The 15,194-nt window shown below is 46.7% G+C and overlaps 1 protein-coding gene and 55 non-coding genes across 56 annotated transcripts in view; 55 read left to right on the top strand and 1 right to left on the bottom strand.

Moving 5' to 3' along the window:
- The window catches only part of LOC149081816 (toll-like receptor 9), an 84,625-nt gene that overhangs the window by 63,208 nt on the left and 6,223 nt on the right, over positions 1–15,194 (bottom strand). The gene's annotated exons all lie outside the window — the stretch shown is intronic.
- Positions 40–111, top strand: TRNAD-GUC (transfer RNA aspartic acid (anticodon GUC)). The gene has a single exon. It is a non-coding gene; the product is annotated as a tRNA-Asp (tRNA).
- TRNAD-AUC (transfer RNA aspartic acid (anticodon AUC)) lies at positions 208–279 on the top strand. The gene has a single exon. It is a non-coding gene; the product is annotated as a tRNA-Asp (tRNA).
- On the top strand, positions 376–447 carry TRNAD-GUC (transfer RNA aspartic acid (anticodon GUC)). Its single transcript has one exon. It is a non-coding gene; the product is annotated as a tRNA-Asp (tRNA).
- TRNAD-GUC (transfer RNA aspartic acid (anticodon GUC)) lies at positions 1,039–1,110 on the top strand. The gene has a single exon. It is a non-coding gene; the product is annotated as a tRNA-Asp (tRNA).
- TRNAD-GUC (transfer RNA aspartic acid (anticodon GUC)) lies at positions 1,207–1,278 on the top strand. Its single transcript has one exon. It is a non-coding gene; the product is annotated as a tRNA-Asp (tRNA).
- TRNAD-AUC (transfer RNA aspartic acid (anticodon AUC)) lies at positions 1,375–1,446 on the top strand. Its single transcript has one exon. It is a non-coding gene; the product is annotated as a tRNA-Asp (tRNA).
- Positions 1,543–1,614, top strand: TRNAD-GUC (transfer RNA aspartic acid (anticodon GUC)). Its single transcript has one exon. It is a non-coding gene; the product is annotated as a tRNA-Asp (tRNA).
- On the top strand, positions 2,038–2,109 carry TRNAD-GUC (transfer RNA aspartic acid (anticodon GUC)). Its single transcript has one exon. It is a non-coding gene; the product is annotated as a tRNA-Asp (tRNA).
- TRNAD-GUC (transfer RNA aspartic acid (anticodon GUC)) lies at positions 2,206–2,277 on the top strand. Its single transcript has one exon. It is a non-coding gene; the product is annotated as a tRNA-Asp (tRNA).
- On the top strand, positions 2,374–2,445 carry TRNAD-GUC (transfer RNA aspartic acid (anticodon GUC)). The gene has a single exon. It is a non-coding gene; the product is annotated as a tRNA-Asp (tRNA).
- On the top strand, positions 2,542–2,613 carry TRNAD-GUC (transfer RNA aspartic acid (anticodon GUC)). The gene has a single exon. It is a non-coding gene; the product is annotated as a tRNA-Asp (tRNA).
- On the top strand, positions 2,868–2,939 carry TRNAD-GUC (transfer RNA aspartic acid (anticodon GUC)). Its single transcript has one exon. It is a non-coding gene; the product is annotated as a tRNA-Asp (tRNA).
- Positions 3,036–3,107, top strand: TRNAD-GUC (transfer RNA aspartic acid (anticodon GUC)). Its single transcript has one exon. It is a non-coding gene; the product is annotated as a tRNA-Asp (tRNA).
- TRNAD-GUC (transfer RNA aspartic acid (anticodon GUC)) lies at positions 3,372–3,443 on the top strand. Its single transcript has one exon. It is a non-coding gene; the product is annotated as a tRNA-Asp (tRNA).
- On the top strand, positions 3,540–3,611 carry TRNAD-GUC (transfer RNA aspartic acid (anticodon GUC)). Its single transcript has one exon. It is a non-coding gene; the product is annotated as a tRNA-Asp (tRNA).
- TRNAD-GUC (transfer RNA aspartic acid (anticodon GUC)) lies at positions 3,708–3,779 on the top strand. Its single transcript has one exon. It is a non-coding gene; the product is annotated as a tRNA-Asp (tRNA).
- Positions 3,876–3,947, top strand: TRNAD-GUC (transfer RNA aspartic acid (anticodon GUC)). Its single transcript has one exon. It is a non-coding gene; the product is annotated as a tRNA-Asp (tRNA).
- On the top strand, positions 4,212–4,283 carry TRNAD-GUC (transfer RNA aspartic acid (anticodon GUC)). Its single transcript has one exon. It is a non-coding gene; the product is annotated as a tRNA-Asp (tRNA).
- TRNAD-GUC (transfer RNA aspartic acid (anticodon GUC)) lies at positions 4,539–4,610 on the top strand. The gene has a single exon. It is a non-coding gene; the product is annotated as a tRNA-Asp (tRNA).
- On the top strand, positions 4,707–4,778 carry TRNAD-GUC (transfer RNA aspartic acid (anticodon GUC)). The gene has a single exon. It is a non-coding gene; the product is annotated as a tRNA-Asp (tRNA).
- On the top strand, positions 4,875–4,946 carry TRNAD-GUC (transfer RNA aspartic acid (anticodon GUC)). The gene has a single exon. It is a non-coding gene; the product is annotated as a tRNA-Asp (tRNA).
- TRNAD-GUC (transfer RNA aspartic acid (anticodon GUC)) lies at positions 5,043–5,114 on the top strand. Its single transcript has one exon. It is a non-coding gene; the product is annotated as a tRNA-Asp (tRNA).
- Positions 5,537–5,608, top strand: TRNAD-GUC (transfer RNA aspartic acid (anticodon GUC)). Its single transcript has one exon. It is a non-coding gene; the product is annotated as a tRNA-Asp (tRNA).
- Positions 5,705–5,776, top strand: TRNAD-GUC (transfer RNA aspartic acid (anticodon GUC)). The gene has a single exon. It is a non-coding gene; the product is annotated as a tRNA-Asp (tRNA).
- Positions 6,200–6,271, top strand: TRNAD-GUC (transfer RNA aspartic acid (anticodon GUC)). The gene has a single exon. It is a non-coding gene; the product is annotated as a tRNA-Asp (tRNA).
- TRNAD-GUC (transfer RNA aspartic acid (anticodon GUC)) lies at positions 6,368–6,439 on the top strand. The gene has a single exon. It is a non-coding gene; the product is annotated as a tRNA-Asp (tRNA).
- On the top strand, positions 6,704–6,775 carry TRNAD-GUC (transfer RNA aspartic acid (anticodon GUC)). Its single transcript has one exon. It is a non-coding gene; the product is annotated as a tRNA-Asp (tRNA).
- Positions 7,367–7,438, top strand: TRNAD-GUC (transfer RNA aspartic acid (anticodon GUC)). The gene has a single exon. It is a non-coding gene; the product is annotated as a tRNA-Asp (tRNA).
- On the top strand, positions 7,535–7,606 carry TRNAD-GUC (transfer RNA aspartic acid (anticodon GUC)). Its single transcript has one exon. It is a non-coding gene; the product is annotated as a tRNA-Asp (tRNA).
- TRNAD-AUC (transfer RNA aspartic acid (anticodon AUC)) lies at positions 7,703–7,774 on the top strand. The gene has a single exon. It is a non-coding gene; the product is annotated as a tRNA-Asp (tRNA).
- On the top strand, positions 7,871–7,942 carry TRNAD-GUC (transfer RNA aspartic acid (anticodon GUC)). Its single transcript has one exon. It is a non-coding gene; the product is annotated as a tRNA-Asp (tRNA).
- TRNAD-GUC (transfer RNA aspartic acid (anticodon GUC)) lies at positions 8,207–8,279 on the top strand. The gene has a single exon. It is a non-coding gene; the product is annotated as a tRNA-Asp (tRNA).
- Positions 8,374–8,445, top strand: TRNAD-GUC (transfer RNA aspartic acid (anticodon GUC)). The gene has a single exon. It is a non-coding gene; the product is annotated as a tRNA-Asp (tRNA).
- On the top strand, positions 8,542–8,613 carry TRNAD-GUC (transfer RNA aspartic acid (anticodon GUC)). The gene has a single exon. It is a non-coding gene; the product is annotated as a tRNA-Asp (tRNA).
- TRNAD-GUC (transfer RNA aspartic acid (anticodon GUC)) lies at positions 8,710–8,781 on the top strand. The gene has a single exon. It is a non-coding gene; the product is annotated as a tRNA-Asp (tRNA).
- TRNAD-GUC (transfer RNA aspartic acid (anticodon GUC)) lies at positions 8,878–8,949 on the top strand. Its single transcript has one exon. It is a non-coding gene; the product is annotated as a tRNA-Asp (tRNA).
- Positions 9,046–9,117, top strand: TRNAD-GUC (transfer RNA aspartic acid (anticodon GUC)). Its single transcript has one exon. It is a non-coding gene; the product is annotated as a tRNA-Asp (tRNA).
- Positions 9,373–9,444, top strand: TRNAD-GUC (transfer RNA aspartic acid (anticodon GUC)). Its single transcript has one exon. It is a non-coding gene; the product is annotated as a tRNA-Asp (tRNA).
- Positions 9,541–9,612, top strand: TRNAD-GUC (transfer RNA aspartic acid (anticodon GUC)). The gene has a single exon. It is a non-coding gene; the product is annotated as a tRNA-Asp (tRNA).
- TRNAD-GUC (transfer RNA aspartic acid (anticodon GUC)) lies at positions 10,036–10,107 on the top strand. The gene has a single exon. It is a non-coding gene; the product is annotated as a tRNA-Asp (tRNA).
- Positions 10,698–10,769, top strand: TRNAD-GUC (transfer RNA aspartic acid (anticodon GUC)). Its single transcript has one exon. It is a non-coding gene; the product is annotated as a tRNA-Asp (tRNA).
- TRNAD-GUC (transfer RNA aspartic acid (anticodon GUC)) lies at positions 10,866–10,937 on the top strand. Its single transcript has one exon. It is a non-coding gene; the product is annotated as a tRNA-Asp (tRNA).
- Positions 11,369–11,440, top strand: TRNAD-GUC (transfer RNA aspartic acid (anticodon GUC)). Its single transcript has one exon. It is a non-coding gene; the product is annotated as a tRNA-Asp (tRNA).
- Positions 11,864–11,935, top strand: TRNAD-GUC (transfer RNA aspartic acid (anticodon GUC)). Its single transcript has one exon. It is a non-coding gene; the product is annotated as a tRNA-Asp (tRNA).
- Positions 12,032–12,103, top strand: TRNAD-GUC (transfer RNA aspartic acid (anticodon GUC)). Its single transcript has one exon. It is a non-coding gene; the product is annotated as a tRNA-Asp (tRNA).
- Positions 12,200–12,271, top strand: TRNAD-GUC (transfer RNA aspartic acid (anticodon GUC)). The gene has a single exon. It is a non-coding gene; the product is annotated as a tRNA-Asp (tRNA).
- Positions 12,368–12,440, top strand: TRNAD-GUC (transfer RNA aspartic acid (anticodon GUC)). The gene has a single exon. It is a non-coding gene; the product is annotated as a tRNA-Asp (tRNA).
- TRNAD-GUC (transfer RNA aspartic acid (anticodon GUC)) lies at positions 12,705–12,776 on the top strand. Its single transcript has one exon. It is a non-coding gene; the product is annotated as a tRNA-Asp (tRNA).
- TRNAD-GUC (transfer RNA aspartic acid (anticodon GUC)) lies at positions 12,873–12,944 on the top strand. The gene has a single exon. It is a non-coding gene; the product is annotated as a tRNA-Asp (tRNA).
- On the top strand, positions 13,694–13,765 carry TRNAD-GUC (transfer RNA aspartic acid (anticodon GUC)). The gene has a single exon. It is a non-coding gene; the product is annotated as a tRNA-Asp (tRNA).
- On the top strand, positions 13,862–13,933 carry TRNAD-GUC (transfer RNA aspartic acid (anticodon GUC)). Its single transcript has one exon. It is a non-coding gene; the product is annotated as a tRNA-Asp (tRNA).
- TRNAD-GUC (transfer RNA aspartic acid (anticodon GUC)) lies at positions 14,365–14,436 on the top strand. Its single transcript has one exon. It is a non-coding gene; the product is annotated as a tRNA-Asp (tRNA).
- On the top strand, positions 14,533–14,604 carry TRNAD-GUC (transfer RNA aspartic acid (anticodon GUC)). Its single transcript has one exon. It is a non-coding gene; the product is annotated as a tRNA-Asp (tRNA).
- On the top strand, positions 14,860–14,931 carry TRNAD-GUC (transfer RNA aspartic acid (anticodon GUC)). Its single transcript has one exon. It is a non-coding gene; the product is annotated as a tRNA-Asp (tRNA).
- Positions 15,028–15,099, top strand: TRNAD-GUC (transfer RNA aspartic acid (anticodon GUC)). Its single transcript has one exon. It is a non-coding gene; the product is annotated as a tRNA-Asp (tRNA).

Consider the following 15,194-nt stretch of genomic DNA (forward strand, 5'->3'; position numbering starts at 1 on the left):
CTTTCAAAATAGTTCTTAGATTTCAGGTGTCTGATCGCCTCCTCGGTAGTATAGTGGTAAGTATCCCCGCCTGTCACGCGGGAGACCGGGGTTCGATTCCCCGCCGGGGAGAATGTTGTATTTTGATCGTCCCGTTTGAATTCGGTAGTTCTGTGAATTATTACATTACTTTCAAAATAGTTCTTAGATTTCAGGTGTCTGATCGCCTCCTCGGTAGTATAGTGGTAAGTATCCCCGCCAATCACGCGGGAGATCGGGGTTCGATTCCCCGCCGGGGAGAATGTTGTCTTTTGATCGTCCCGTTTGAATTCGGTAGTTCTGTGAATTATTACATTACTTTCAAAATAGTTCTCAGATTTCAGGTGTCTGATCGCCTCCTCGGTAGTATAGTGGTAAGTATCCCCGCCTGTCACGCGGGAGACCGGGGTTCGATTCCCCGCCGGGGAGAATGTTGTATTTTGATCGTCCCGTTTGAATTCGGTAGTTCTGTGAATTATTACATTACATTCAAAATAGTTCTTAGATTTCAGGTGTCTGATCGCCTCCTCGGTAGTATAGTGGTAAGTATCCCCGCCTGTCACGCGGGAGACCGGGGTTCGATTCCCCGCCGGTGAGAATGTTGTATTTTGATCGTCCCGTTTGAATTCGGTAGTTCTGTGAATTATTACATTACATTCAAAATAGTTCTTAGATTTCAGGTGTCTGATCGCCTCCTCGGTAGTATAGTGGTAAGTATCCCCGCCTGTCACGCGCGAGACCGGGGTTCGATTCCCCGCCGGGGAGAATGATGTATTTTGATCGTCCCGTTTGAATTCGGTAGTTCTGTGAATTATTACATTACTTTCAAAATAGTTCTTAGATTTCAGCTGTCTGATCGCCTCCTCGATAGTATAGTGGTAAGTATCCACGCGGGAAACCGGGGTTCGATTCCCCGCCGGGGAGAATGTTGTATTTTGATCGTCCCGTTTGAATTCGGTAGTTCTGTGAATTATTACATTACTTTCAAAAGAGTTCTTAGATTTCAGGTGTCTGATCGCCTCCTCGGTAGTATAGTGGTAAGTATCCCCGCCTGTCACGCGGGAGACCGGGGTTCGATTCCCCGCCGGGGAGAATGTTGTATTTTGATCGTCCCGTTTGAATTCGGTAGTTCTGTGAATTATTACATTACTTTCAAAATAGTTCTTAGATTTCAGGTGTCTGATCGCCTCCTCGGTAGTATAGTGGTAAGTATCCCCGCCTGTCACGCGGGAGACCGGGGTTCGATTCCCCGCCGGGGAGAATGTTGTATTTTGATCGTCCCGTTTGAATTCGGTAGTTCTGTGAATTATTACATTACTTTCAAAATAGTTCTTAGATTTCAGGTGTCTGATCGCCTCCTCGGTAGTATAGTGGTAAGTATCCCCGCCAATCACGCGGGAGATCGGGGTTCGATTCCCCGCCGGGGAGAATGTTGTCTTTTGATCGTCCCGTTTGAATTCGGTAGTTCTGTGAATTATTACATTACTTTCAAAATAGTTCTCAGATTTCAGGTGTCTGATCGCCTCCTCGGTAGTATAGTGGTAAGTATCCCCGCCTGTCACGCGGGAGACCGGGGTTCGATTCCCCGCTGGGGAGAATGTTGTATTTTGATCGTCCCGTTTGAATTCGGTAGTTCTGTGAATTATTACATTACATTCAAAATAGTTCTTAGATTTCAGGTGTCTGATCACCTCCTCGGTAGTATAGTGGTAAGTATCCACGCGGGAAATCGGGGTTCGATTCCCCGCCGGGGAGAATGTTGTATTTTGATCGTCCCGTTTGAATTCGGTAGTTCTGTGAATTATTACATTACTTTCAAAATAGTTCTTAGATTTCAGGTGTCTGATCGCCTCCTCGGTAGTATAGTGGTAAGTATCCCCGCCTGTCACGCGGGAGACCGGCGTTCGATTCCCCGCCGGGGAGAATGTTGTATTTTGATCGTCCCGTTTGAATTCGGTAGTTCTGTGAATTATTACATTACTTTCAAAATAGTTCTCAGATTTCAGGTGTCTGATCGCCTCCTCGGTAGTATAGTGGTAAGTATCCCCGCCTGTCACGCGGGAGACCGGGGTTCGATTCCCCGCCGGGGAGAATGTTGTATTTTGATCGTCCCGTTTGAATTCGGTAGTTCTGTGAATTATTACATTACATTCAAAATAGTTCTTAGATTTCAGGTGCCTGAACGCCTCCTCGGTAGTATAGTGGTAAGTATCCCCGCCTGTCACGCGGGAGACCGGGGTTCGATTCCCCGCCGGGGAGAATGTTGTATTTTGATCGTCCCGTTTAAATTCGGTAGTTCTGTGAATTATTACATTACTTTCAAAATAGTTCTTAGATTTCAGGTGTCTGATCGCCTCCTCGGTAGTATAGTGGTAAGTATCCCCGCCTGTCACGCGGGAGACCGGGGTTCGATTCCCCGCCGGGGAGAATGTTGTATTTTGATCGTCCCGTTTGAATTCGGTAGTTCTGTGAATTATTACATTACTTTCAAAATAGTTCTTAGATTTCAGGTGTCTGCTCGCCTCCTCGGTAGTATAGTGGTAAGTATCCCCGCCTGTCACGCGGGAGGCCGGGGTTCGATTCCCCGCCGGGGAGAATGTTGTATTTTGATCGTCCCGTTTGAATTCGGTAGTTCTGTGAAGTATTACATTACTTTAAAATAGTTCTTAGATTTCAGGTGTCTGATCGCCTCCTCGGTAGTATAGTGGTAAGTATTCACGCGGGAGACCGGGGTTCGATTCCCCGCCGGGGAGAATGTTGTATTTTGATCGTCCCGTTTGAATTCGGTGGTTCTGTGAATTATTACATTACTTTCAAAAGAGTTCTTAGATTTCAGGTGTCTGATCGCCTCCTCGGTAGTATAGTGGTAAGTATCCCCGCCTGTCACGCGGGAGACCGGGGTTCGATTCCCCGCCGGGGAGAATGTTGTATTTTGATCGTCCCGTTTGAATTCGGTAGTTCTGTGAATTATTACATTACTTTCAAAATAGTTCTTAGATTTCAGGTGTCTGATCGCCTCCTCGGTAGTATAGTGGTAAGTATCCCCGCCTGTCACGCGGGAGACCGGGGTTCGATTCCCCGCCGGGGAGAATGTTGTATTTTGATCGTCCCGTTTGAATTCGGTAGTTCTGTGAATTATTACATTACTTTCAAAATAGTTCTTAGATTTCAGGTGTCTGATCGCCTCCTCGGTAGTATAGTGGTAAGTATCCCCGCCAATCACGCGGGAGATCGGTGTTCGATTCCCCGCCGGGGAGAATGTTGTCTTTTGATCGTCCCGTTTGAATTCGGTAGTTCTGTGAATTATTACATTACTTTCAAAATAGTTCTCAGATTTCAGGTGTCTGATCGCCTCCTCGGTAGTATAGTGGTAAGTATCCCCGCCTGTCACGCGGGAGACCGGGGTTCGATTCCCCGCCGGGGAGAATGTTGTATTTTGATCGTCCCGTTTGAATTCGGTAGTTCTGTGAATTATTACATTACTTTCAAAAGAGTTCTTAGATTTCAGGTGTCTGATCGCCTCCTCGGTAGTATAGTGGTAAGTATCCCCGCCTGTCACGCGGGAGACCGGGGTTCGATTCCCCGCCGGGGAGAATGTTGTATTTTGATCGTCCCGTTTGAATTCGGTAGTTCTGTGAATTATTACATTACTTTCAAAATAGTTCTTAGATTTCAGGTGTCTGATCGCCTCCTCGGTAGTATAGTGGTAAGTATCCCCGCTTGTCACGCGGGAGACCGGGGTTCGATTCCCCGCCGGGGAGTATGTTGTACTTTGATCGTCCCGTTTGAATTCGGTAGTTCTGTGAATTATTACATTACTTTCAAAATAGTTCTTAGATTTCAGGTGTCTGCTCACCTCCTCGGTAGTATAGTGGTAAGTATCCCCGCCTGTCACGCGGGAGACCGGGGTTCGATTCCTCGCCGGGGAGAATGTTGTATTTTGATCGTCCCGTTTAAATTCGGTAGTTCTGTGAATTATTACATTACTTTCAAAATAGTTCTTAGATTTCAGGTGTATGATCGCCTCCTCGGTAGTATAGTGATAAGTATCCCCGCCTGTCACGCGGGAGACCGAGGTTCGATTCCCCGCCGGGGAGAATGTTGTATTTTGATCGTCCCGTTTGAATTCGGTAGTTCTGTGAATTATTACATTACTTTCAAAATAGTTCTTAGATTTCAGGTGTCTGCTCGCCTCCTCGGTAGTATAGTGGTAAGTATCCCCGCCTGTCACGCGGGAGACCGGGGTTCGATTCCCCGCCGGGGAGAATGTTGTATTTTGATCGTCCCGTTTGAATTCGGTAGTTCTGTGAATTATTACATTACTTTCAAAATAGTTCTTAGATTTCAGGTGTCTGATCGCCTCCTCGGTAGTATAGTGGTAAGTATTCACGCGGGAGACCGGGGTTCGATTCCCCGCCGGGGAGAATGTTGTATTTTGATCGTCCCGTTTGAATTCGGTAGTTCTGTGAATTATTACATTACTTTCAAAAGAATTCTTAGATTTCAGGTGTCTGATCGCCTCCTCGGTAGTATAGTGGTAAGTATCCCCGCCTGTCACGCGGGAGACCGGGGTTCGATTCCCCGCCGGGGAGAATGTTGTATTTTGATCGTCCCGTTTGAATTCGGTAGTTCTGTGAATTATTACATTACTTTCAAAATAGTTCTTAGATTTCAGGTGTCTGATCGCCTCCTCGGTAGTATAGTGGTAAGTATCCCCGCCTGTCCCGCGGGAGACCGGGGTTCGATTCCCCGCCGGGGAGAATGTTGTATTTTGATCGTCCCGTTTGAATTCGGTAGTTCTGTGAATTATTACATTACTTTCAAAATAGTTCTTAGATTTCAGGTGTCTGATCGCCTCCTCGGTAGTATAGTGGTAAGTATCCCCGCCTGTCACGCGGGAGACCGGGGTTCGATTCCCCGCCGGGGAGAATGTTGTATTTTGATCGTCCCGTTTGAATTCGGTAGTTCTGTGAATTATTACATTACTTTCAAAATAGTTCTTAGATTTCAGGTGTCTGCTCGCCTCCTCGGTAGTATAGTGGTAAGTATCCCCGCCTGTCACGCGGGAGACCGGGGTTCGATTCCCCGCCGGGGAGAATGTTGTATTTTGATCGTCCCGTTTGAATTCGGTAGTTCTGTGAAGTATTACATTACTTTAAAATAGTTCTTAGATTTCAGGTGTCTGATCGCCTCCTCGGTAGTATAGTGGTAAGTATTCACGCGGGAGACCGGGGTTCGATTCCCCGCCGGGGAGAATGTTGTATTTTGATCGTCCCGTTTGAATTCGGTAGTTCTGTGAATTATTACATTACTTTCAAAATAGTTCTTAGATTTCAGGTGTCTGATCGCCTCCTCGGTAGTATAGTGGTAAGTATCCCCGCTTGTCACGCGGGAGACCGGTGTTCGATTCCCCGCCGGGGAGTATGTTGTACTTTGATCGTCCCGTTTGAATTCGGTAGTTCTGTGAATTATTACATTACTTTCAAAATAGTTCTTAGATTTCAGGTGTCTGCTCACCTCCTCGGTAGTATAGTGGTAAGTATCCCCGCCTGTCACGCGGGAGACCGGGGTTCGATTCCCCGCCGGGGAGAATGTTGTATTTTGATCGTCCCGTTTGAATTCGGTAGTTCTGTGAATTATTACATTACTTTCAAAATAGTTCTTAGATTTCAGGCATCTGCTCGCCTCCTCGGTAGTATAGTGGTAAGTATCCCCGCCTGTCACGCGGGAGACCGGGGTTCGATTCCCCGCCGGGGAGAATGTTGTGTTTTGATCGTCCCGTTTGAATTCGGTAGTTCTGTGAATTATTACATTACTTTCAAAATAGTTCTTAGATTTCAGGTGTCTGATCGCCTCCTCGGTAGTATAGTGGTAAGTATCCCCGCCTGTCACGCGGGAGACCGGGGTTCGATTCCCCGCCGGTGAGAATGTTGTATTTTGATCGTCCCGTTTGAATTCGGTAGTTCTGTGAATTATTACATTACATTCAAAATAGTTCTTAGATTTCAGGTGTCTGATCGCCTCCTCGGTAGTATAGTGGTAAGTGTCCACGCGGGAAACCGGGGTTCGATTCCCCGCCGGGGAGAATGTTGTATTTTGATCGTCCCGTTTGAATTCGGTAGTTCTGTGAATTATTACATTACTTTCAAAAGAGTTCTTAGATTTCAGGTGTCTGATCGCCTCCTCGGTAGTATAGTGGTAAGTATCCCCGCCTGTCACGCGGGAGACCGGGGTTCGATTCCCCGCCGGGGAGAATGTTGTATTTTGATCGTCCCGTTTGAATTCGGTAGTTCTGTGAATTATTACATTACTTTCAAAATAGTTCTTAGATTTCAGGTGTCTGATCGCCTCCTCGGTAGTATAGTGGTAAGTATCCCCGCCTGTCACGCGGGAGACCGGGGTTCGATTCCCCGCCGGGGAGAATGTTGTATTTTGATCGTCCCGTTTGAATTCGGTAGTTCTGTGAATTATTACATTACTTTCAAAATAGTTCTTAGATTTCAGGTATCTGATCGCCTCCTCGGTAGTATAGTGGTAAGTATCCCCACCAATCACGCGGGAGATCGGGGTTCGATTCCCCGCCGGGGAGAATGTTGTCTTTTGATCGTCCCGTTTGAATTCGGTAGTTCTGTGAATTATTACATTACTTTCAAAATAGTTCTCAGATTTCAGGTGTCTGATCGCCTCCTCGGTAGTATAGTGGTAAGTATCCCCGCCTGTCACGCGGGAGACCGGGGTTCGATTCCCCGCCGGGGAGAATGTTGTATTTTGATCGTCCCGTTTGAATTCGGTAGTTCTGTGAATTATTACATTACATTCAAAATAGTTCTTAGATTTCAGGTGTCTGATCGCCTCCTCGGTAGTATAGTGGTAAGTATCCCCGCCTGTCACGCGGGAGACCGGGGTTCGATTCCCCGCCGGTGAGAATGTTGTATTTTGATCGTCCCGTTTGAATTCGGTAGTTCTGTGAATTATTACATTACATTCAAAATAGTTCTTAGATTTCAGGTGTCTGATCGCCTCCTCGGTAGTATAGTGGTAAGTATCCCCGCCTGTCACGCGCGAGACCGGGGTTCGATTCCCCGCCGGGGAGAATGATGTATTTTGATCGTCCCGTTTGAATTCGGTAGTTCTGTGAATTATTACATTACTTTCAAAATAGTTCTTAGATTTCAGGTGTCTGATCGCCTCCTCGATAGTATAGTGGTAAGTATCCACGCGGGAAACCGGGGTTCGATTCCCCGCCGGGGAGAATGTTGTATTTTGATCGTCCCGTTTGAATTCGGTAGTTCTGTGAATTATTACATTACTTTCAAAAGAGTTCTTAGATTTCAGGTGTCTGATCGCCTCCTCGGTAGTATAGTGGTAAGTATCCCCGCCTGTCACGCGGGAGACCGGGGTTCGATTCCCCGCCGGGGAGAATGTTGTATTTTGATCGTCCCGTTTGAATTCGGTAGTTCTGTGAATTATTACATTACTTTCAAAATAGTTCTTAGATTTCAGGTGTCTGATCGCCTCCTCGGTAGTATAGTGGTAAGTATCCCCGCCTGTCACGCGGGAGACCGGGGTTCGATTCCCCGCCGGGGAGAATGTTGTATTTTGATCGTCCCGTTTGAATTCGGTAGTTCTGTGAATTATTACATTACTTTCAAAATAGTTCTTAGATTTCAGGTGTCTGATCGCCTCCTCGGTAGTATAGTGGTAAGTATCCCCGCCAATCACGCGGGAGATCGGGGTTCGATTCCCCGCCGGGGAGAATGTTGTCTTTTGATCGTCCCGTTTGAATTCGGTAGTTCTGTGAATTATTACATTACTTTCAAAATAGTTCTCAGATTTCAGGTGTCTGATCGCCTCCTCGGTAGTATAGTGGTAAGTATCCCCGCCTGTCACGCGGGAGACCGGGGTTCGATTCCCCGCTGGGGAGAATGTTGTATTTTGATCGTCCCGTTTGAATTCGGTAGTTCTGTGAATTATTACATTACATTCAAAATAGTTCTTAGATTTCAGGTGTCTGATCGCCTCCTCGGTAGTATAGTGGTAAGTATCCCCGCCTGTCACGCGTAAGACCGGGGTTCGATTCCCCGCCGGGGAGAATGTTGTATTTTGATCGTCCCGTTTGAATTCGGTAGTTCTGTGAATTATTACATTACATTCAAAATAGTTCTTAGATTTCAGGTGTCTGATCGCCTCCTCGGTAGTATAGTGGTAAGTATCCCCGCCTGTCACGCGGGAGACCGGGGTTCGATTCCCCGCCGGGAGAATGTTGTATTTTGATCGTCCCGTTTAAATTCGGTAGTTCTGTGAATTATTACATTACTTTCAAAATAGTTCTTAGATTTCTGGTGTCTGATCGCCTCTTCGGTAGTATAGTGGTAAGTATCCCCGCCTGTCACGCGGGAGACCGGGGTTCGATTCCCCGCCGGGGAGAATGTTGTATTTTGATCGTCCCGTTTGAATTCGGTAGTTCTGTGAATTATTACATTACTTTCAAAATAGTTCTTAGATTTCAGGTGTCTGCTCGCCTCCTCGGTAGTATAGTGGTAAGTATCCCCGCCTGTCACGCGGGAGACCGGGGTTCGATTCCCCGCCGGGGAGAATGTTGTATTTTGATCGTCCCGTTTGAATTCGGTAGTTCTGTGAATTATTACATTACTTTCAAAATAGTTCTTAGATTTCAGGTGTCTGCTCGCCTCCTCGGTAGTATAGTGGTAAGTATCCCCGCCTGTCACGCGGGAGACCGGGGTTCGATTCCCCGCCGGGGAGAATGTTGTATTTTGATCGTCCCGTTTGAATTCGGTAGTTCTGTGAATTATTACATTACTTTCAAAATAGTTCTTAGATTTCAGGCGTCTGCTCGCCTCCTCGGTAGTATAGTGGTAAGTATCCCCGCCTGTCACGCGGGAGACCGGGGTTCGATTCCCCGCCGGGGAGAATGATGTATTTTGATCGTCCCGTTTGAATTCGGTAGTTCTGTGAATTATTACATTACTTTCACAATAGTTCTTAGATTTCAGGTGTCTGATCGACTCCTCGGTAGTATAGTGGTAAGTATCCCCGCCTGTCACGCGGGAGACCGGGGTTCGATTCCCCGCCGGGGAGAATGTTGTATTTTGATCGTCCCGTTTGAACTCGGTAGTTCTGTGAATTATTACATTACTTTCAAAATAGTTCTTAGATTTCAGGTGTCTGATCGCCTCCTCGGTAGTATAGTGGTAAGTATCCCCGCCTGAGACCGGGGTTCGATTCCCCGCCGGGGAGAATGTTGTGTTTTGATCGTCCCGTTTGAATTCGGTAGTTCTGTGAATTATTACATTACTTTCAAAATAGTTCTTAGATTTCAGGTGTCTGATCGCCTCCTCGGTAGTATAGTGGTAAGTATCCCCGCCTGTCACGCGGGAGACCGGGGTTCGATTCCCCGCCGGGGAGAATGTTGTATTTTGATCGTCCCGTTTGAATTCGGTAGTTCTGTGAATTATTACATTACTTTCAAAATAGTTCTTAGATTTCAGGCATCTGCTCGCCTCCTCGGTAGTATAGTGGTAAGTATCCCCGCCTGTCACGCGGGAGACCGGGGTTCGATTCCCCGCCGGGGAGAATGTTGTGTTTCGATCGTCCCGTTTGAATTCGGTAGTTCTGTGAATTATTACATTACTTTCAAAATAGTTCTTAGATTTCAGGTGTCTGATCGCCTCCTCGGTAGTATAGTGGTAAGTATCCCCGCCTGTCACGAGCGAGACCGGGGTTCGATTCCCCGCCGGGGAGAATGATGTATTTTGATCGTCCCGTTTGAATTCGGTAGTTCTGTGAATTATTACATTACTTTCAAAATAGTTCTTAGATTTCAGGTGTCTGATCGCCTCCTCGGTAGTATAGTGGTAAGTATCCACGCGGGAAACCGGGGTTCGATTCCCCGCCGGGGAGAATGTTGTATTTTGATCGTCCCGTTTGAATTCGGTAGTTCTGTGAATTATTACATTACTTTCAAAATAGTTCTTAGATTTCAGGTGTCTGCTCGCCTCCTCGGTAGTATAGTGGTAAGTATCCCCGCCTGTCACGCGGGAGACCGGGGTTCGATTCCCCGCCGGGGAGAATGTTGTATTTTGATCGTCCCGTTTGAATTCGGTAGTTCTGTGAATTATTACATTACTTTCAAAATAGTTCTTAGATTTCAGGTGTCTGATCGCATCCTCGGTAGTATAGTGGTAAGTATCCCCGACTGTCACGCGGGACACCGGGGTTCGATTCCCCGCCGGGGAGAATGTTGTATTTTGATCGTCCCGTTTGAATTCGGTAGTTCTGTGAATTCTTACATAACTTTCAAAATAGTTCTTAGATTTCAGGTGTCTGCTCGCCTCCTCGGTAGTATAGTGGTAAGTATCCCGCCTGTCACGTGGGAGACCGGGATTCGATTCCCCGCCGGGGAGAATGTTGTATTTTGATCGTCCCGTTTGAATTCGGTAGTTCTGTGAATTATTACATTACTTTCAAAATAGTTCTTAGATTTCACGTGTCTGATTGCCTCCTCGGTAGTATTGTGGTAAGTATCCACGCCTGAGACCGGGGTTCGATTCCCCGCCGGGGAGAATGTTGTGTTTTGATCGTCCCGTTTGAATTCGGTGGTTCTGTGAATTATTACATTACTTTCAAAATAGTTCTTAGATTTCAGGTGTCTGATCGCCTCCTCGGTAGTATAGTGGTAAGTATCCCCGCCTGTCACGCGGGAGACCGGGGTTCGATTCCCCGCCGGGGAGAATGTTGTATTTTGATCGTCCCGTTTGAATTCGGTAGTTCTGTGAATTATTACATTACTTTCAAAATAGTTCTTAGATTTCAGGCATCTGCTCGCCTCCTCGGTAGTATAGTGGTAAGTATCCCCGCCTGTCACGCGGGAGACCGGGGTTCGATTCCCCGCCGGGGAGAATGTTGTATTTTGATCGTCCCGTTTGAATTCGGTAGTTCTGTGAATTATTACATTACTTTCAAAATAGTTCTTAGATTTCAGGTGTCTGATCGCCTCCTCGGTAGTATAGTGGTAAGTATCCCCGACTGTCACGCGGGACACCGGGGTTCGATTCCCCGCCGGGGAGAATGTTGTATTTTGATCGTCCCGTTTGAATTCGGTAGTTCTGTGAATTCTTACATAACTTTCAAAATAGTTCTTAGATTTCAGGTGTCTGCTCGCCTCCTCGGTAGTATAGTGGTAAGTATCCCGCCTGTCACGTGGGAGACCGGGATTCGATTCCCCGCCGGGGAGAATGTTGTATTTTGATCGTCCCGTTTGAATTCGGTAGTTCTGTGAATTATTACATTACTTTCAAAATAGTTCTTAGATTTCACGTGTCTGATTGCCTCCTCGGTAGTATAGTGGTAAGTATCCCCGCCTGTCACGCGGGAGACCGGGGTTCGATTCCCCGCCGGGGAGAATGTTGTATTTTGATCGTCCCGTTTGAATTCGGTAGTTCTGTGAATTATTACATTACTTTCAAAATAGTTCTTAGATTTCAGGTGTCTGCTCGCCTCCTCGGTAGTATAGTGGTAAGTATCCCCGCCTGTCACGCGGGAGACCGGGGTTCGGTTCCCCGCCGAGGAGAATGTTGTATTTTGATCGTCCCGTTTGAATTCGGTAGTTCTGTGAATTATTACATTACTTTCAAAATAGTTCTTAGATTTCAGGTGTCTGATCGCCTCCTCGGTAGTATAGTGGTAAGTATTCACGCGGGAGACCGGGGTTCGATTCCCCGCCGGGGAGAATGTTGTATTTTCATCGTCCCGTTTGAATTCGGTAGTTCTGTGAATTATTACATTACTTTCAAAAGAATTCTTAGATTTCAGGTGTCTGATCGCCTCCTCGGTAGTATAGTGGTAAGTATCCCCGCCTGTCACGCGGGAGACCGGGGTTCGATTCCCCGCCGGGGAGAATGTTGTATTTTGATCGTCCCGTTTGAATTCGGTAGTTCTGTGAATTATTACATTACTTTCAAAATAGTTCTTAGATTTCAGGTGTCTGATCGCCTCCTCGGTAGTATAGTGGTAAGTATCCCCGCCTGTCACGCGGGAGACCGGGGTTCGATTCCCCGCCGGGGAGAATGTTGTATTTTGATCGTCCCGTTTGAATTCGGTAGTTCTGTGAATTATTACATTACTTTCAAAATAGTTCTTAGATTTCAGGTGTCTGCTCGCCTCCTCGGTAGTATAGTGGTAAGTATCCCCGCCTGTCACGCGGGAGACCGGGGTTCGATTCCCCGCCGGGGAGAATGTTGTATTTTGATCGTCCCGTTTGAATTCGGTAGTTCTGTGAATTATTACATTACTTTCAAAATAGTTCTTAGATTTCAGGCGTCTGCTCGCCTCCTCGGTAGTATAGTGGTAAGTATTCCCCGCCTGTCACGCGGGAGACCGGGGTTCGATTCCCCGCCGGGGAGAATGATGTATTTTGATCGTCCCGTTTGAATTCGGTAGTTCTGTGAATTATTACATTACTTTCAAAATAGTTCTTAGATTTCAGGTGTCTGATCGACTCCTCGGTAGTATAGTGGTAAGTATCCCCGCCTGTCACGCCTGAGACCGGGGTTCGATTCCCCGCCGGGGAGAATGTTGTATTTTGATCGTCCCGTTTGAACTCGGTAGTTCTGTGAATTATTACATTACTTTCAAAATAGTTCTTAGATTTCAGGTGTCTGATCGCCTCCTCGGTAGTATAGTGGTAAGTATCCCCGCCTGTCACGCGGGAGACCGGGGTTCGATTCCCCGCCGGGGAGAATGTTGTATTTTGATCGTCCCGTTTGAATTCGGTAGTTCTGTGAATTATTACATTACTTTCAAAATAGTTCTTAGATTTCAGGTGTCTGCTCGCCTCCTCGGTAGTATAGTGGTAAGTATCCCCGCCTGTCACGCGGGAGACCGGGGTTCGATTCCCCGCCGGGGAGAATGTTGTATTTTGATCGTCCCGTTTGAATTCGGTAGTTCTGTGAATTATTACATTACTTTCAAAATAGTTCTTAGATTTCAGGTGTCTGATCGCCTCCTCGGTAGTATAGTGGTAAGTATCCCCGACTGTCACGCGGGACACCGGGGTTCGATTCCCCGCCGGGGAGAATGTTGTATTTTGATCGTCCCGTTTGAATTCGGTAGTTCTGTGAATTCTTACATAACTTTCAAAATAGTTCTTAGATTTCAGGTGTCTGCTCGCCTCCTCGGTAGTATAGTGGTAAGTATCCCGCCTGTCACGTGGGAGACCGGGATTCGATTCCCCGCCGGGGAGAATGTTGTATTTTGATCGTCCCGTTTGAATTCGGTAGTTCTGTGAATTATTACATTACTTTCAAAATAGTTCTTAGATTTCACGTGTCTGATTGCCTCCTCGGTAGTATAGTGGTAAGTATCCACGCCTGAGACCGGGGTTCGATTCCACGCCGGGGAGAATGTTGTGTTTTGATCGTCCCGTTTGAATTCGGTAGTTCTGTGAATTATTACATTACTTTCAAAATAGTTCTTAGATTTCACGTGTCTGATTGCCTCCTCGGTAGTATTGTGGTAAGTATCCACGCCTGAGACCGGGGTTCGATTCCCCGCCGGGGAGAATGTTGTGTTTTGATCGTCCCGTTTGAATTCGGTGGTTCTGTGAATTATTACATTACTTTCAAAATAGTTCTTAGATTTCAGGTGTCTGATCGCCTCCTCGGTAGTATAGTGGTAAGTATCCCCGCCTGTCACGCGGGAGACCGGGGTTCGATTCCCCGCCGGGGAGAATGTTGTATTTTGATCGTCCCGTTTGAATTCGGTAGTTCTGTGAATTATTACATTACTTTCAAAATAGTTCTTAGATTTCAGGCATCTGCTCGCCTCCTCGGTAGTATAGTGGTAAGTATCCCCGCCTGTCACGCGGGAGACCGGGGTTCGATTCCCCGCCGGGGAGAATGTTGTATTTTGATCGTCCCGTTTGAATTCGGTAGTTCTGTGAATTATTACATTACTTTGAAAATAGTTCTTAGATTTCAGGTGTCTGATCGCCTCCTCGGTAGTATAGTGGTAAGTATCCCCGACTGTCACGCGGGACACCGGGGTTCGATTCCCCGCCGGGGAGAATGTTGTATTTTGATCGTCCCGTTTGAATTCGGTAGTTCTGTGAATTCTTACATAACTTTCAAAATAGTTCTTAGATTTCAGGTGTCTGCTCGCCTCCTCGGTAGTATAGTGGTAAGTATCCCGCCTGTCACGTGGGAGACCGGGATTCGATTCCCCGCCGGGGAGAATGTTGTATTTTGATCGTCCCGTTTGAATTCGGTAGTTCTGTGAATTATTACATTACTTTCAAAATAGTTCTTAGATTTCACGTGTCTGATTGCCTCCTCGGTAGTATAGTGGTAAGTATCCCCGCCTGTCACGCGGGAGACCGGGGTTCGATTCCCCGCCGGGGAGAATGTTGTATTTTGATCGTCCCGTTTGAATTCGGTAGTTCTGTGAATTATTACATTACTTTCAAAATAGTTCTTAGATTTCAGGTGTCTGCTCGCCTCCTCGGTAGTATAGTGGTAAGTATCCCCGCCTGTCACGCGGGAGACCGGGGTTCGGTTCCCCGCCGAGGAGAATGTTGTATTTTGATCGTCCCGTTTGAATTCGGTAGTTCTGTGAATTATTACATTACTTTCAAAATAGTTCTTAGATTTCAGGTGTCTGATCGCCTCCTCGGTTGTATAGTGGTAAGTATTCACGCGGGAGACCGGGGTTCGATTCCCCGCCGGGGAGAATGTTGTATTTTCATCGTCCCGTTTGAATTCGGTAGTTCTGTGAATTATTACATTACTTTCAAAAGAATTCTTAGATTTCAGGTGTCTGATCGCCTCCTCGGTAGTATAGTGGTAAGTATCCCCGCCTGTCACGCGGGAGACCGGGGTTCGATTCCCCGCCGGGGAGAATGTTGTATTTTGATCGTCCCGTTTGAATTCGGTAGTTCTGTGAATTATTACATTACTTTCAAAATAGTTCTTAGATTTCAGGTGTCTGATCGCCTCCTCGGTAGTATAGTGGTAAGTATCCCCGCCTGTCACGCGGGAGACCGGGGTTCGATTCCCCGCCGGGGAGAATGTTGTATTTTGATCGTCCCGTTTGAATTCGGTAGTTCTGTGAATTATTACATTACTTTCAAAATAGTTCTTAGATTTCAGGTGTCTGCTCGC

This window comes from Pholcus phalangioides, unplaced genomic scaffold (genome assembly GCF_987345545.1).
Source record: "Pholcus phalangioides strain wild (caught in Gottingen) unplaced genomic scaffold, Ppha-v1.0 ptg000009l_1, whole genome shotgun sequence".
In the NCBI taxonomy this organism is placed as follows: Eukaryota; Metazoa; Arthropoda; class Arachnida; order Araneae; family Pholcidae; genus Pholcus; species Pholcus phalangioides.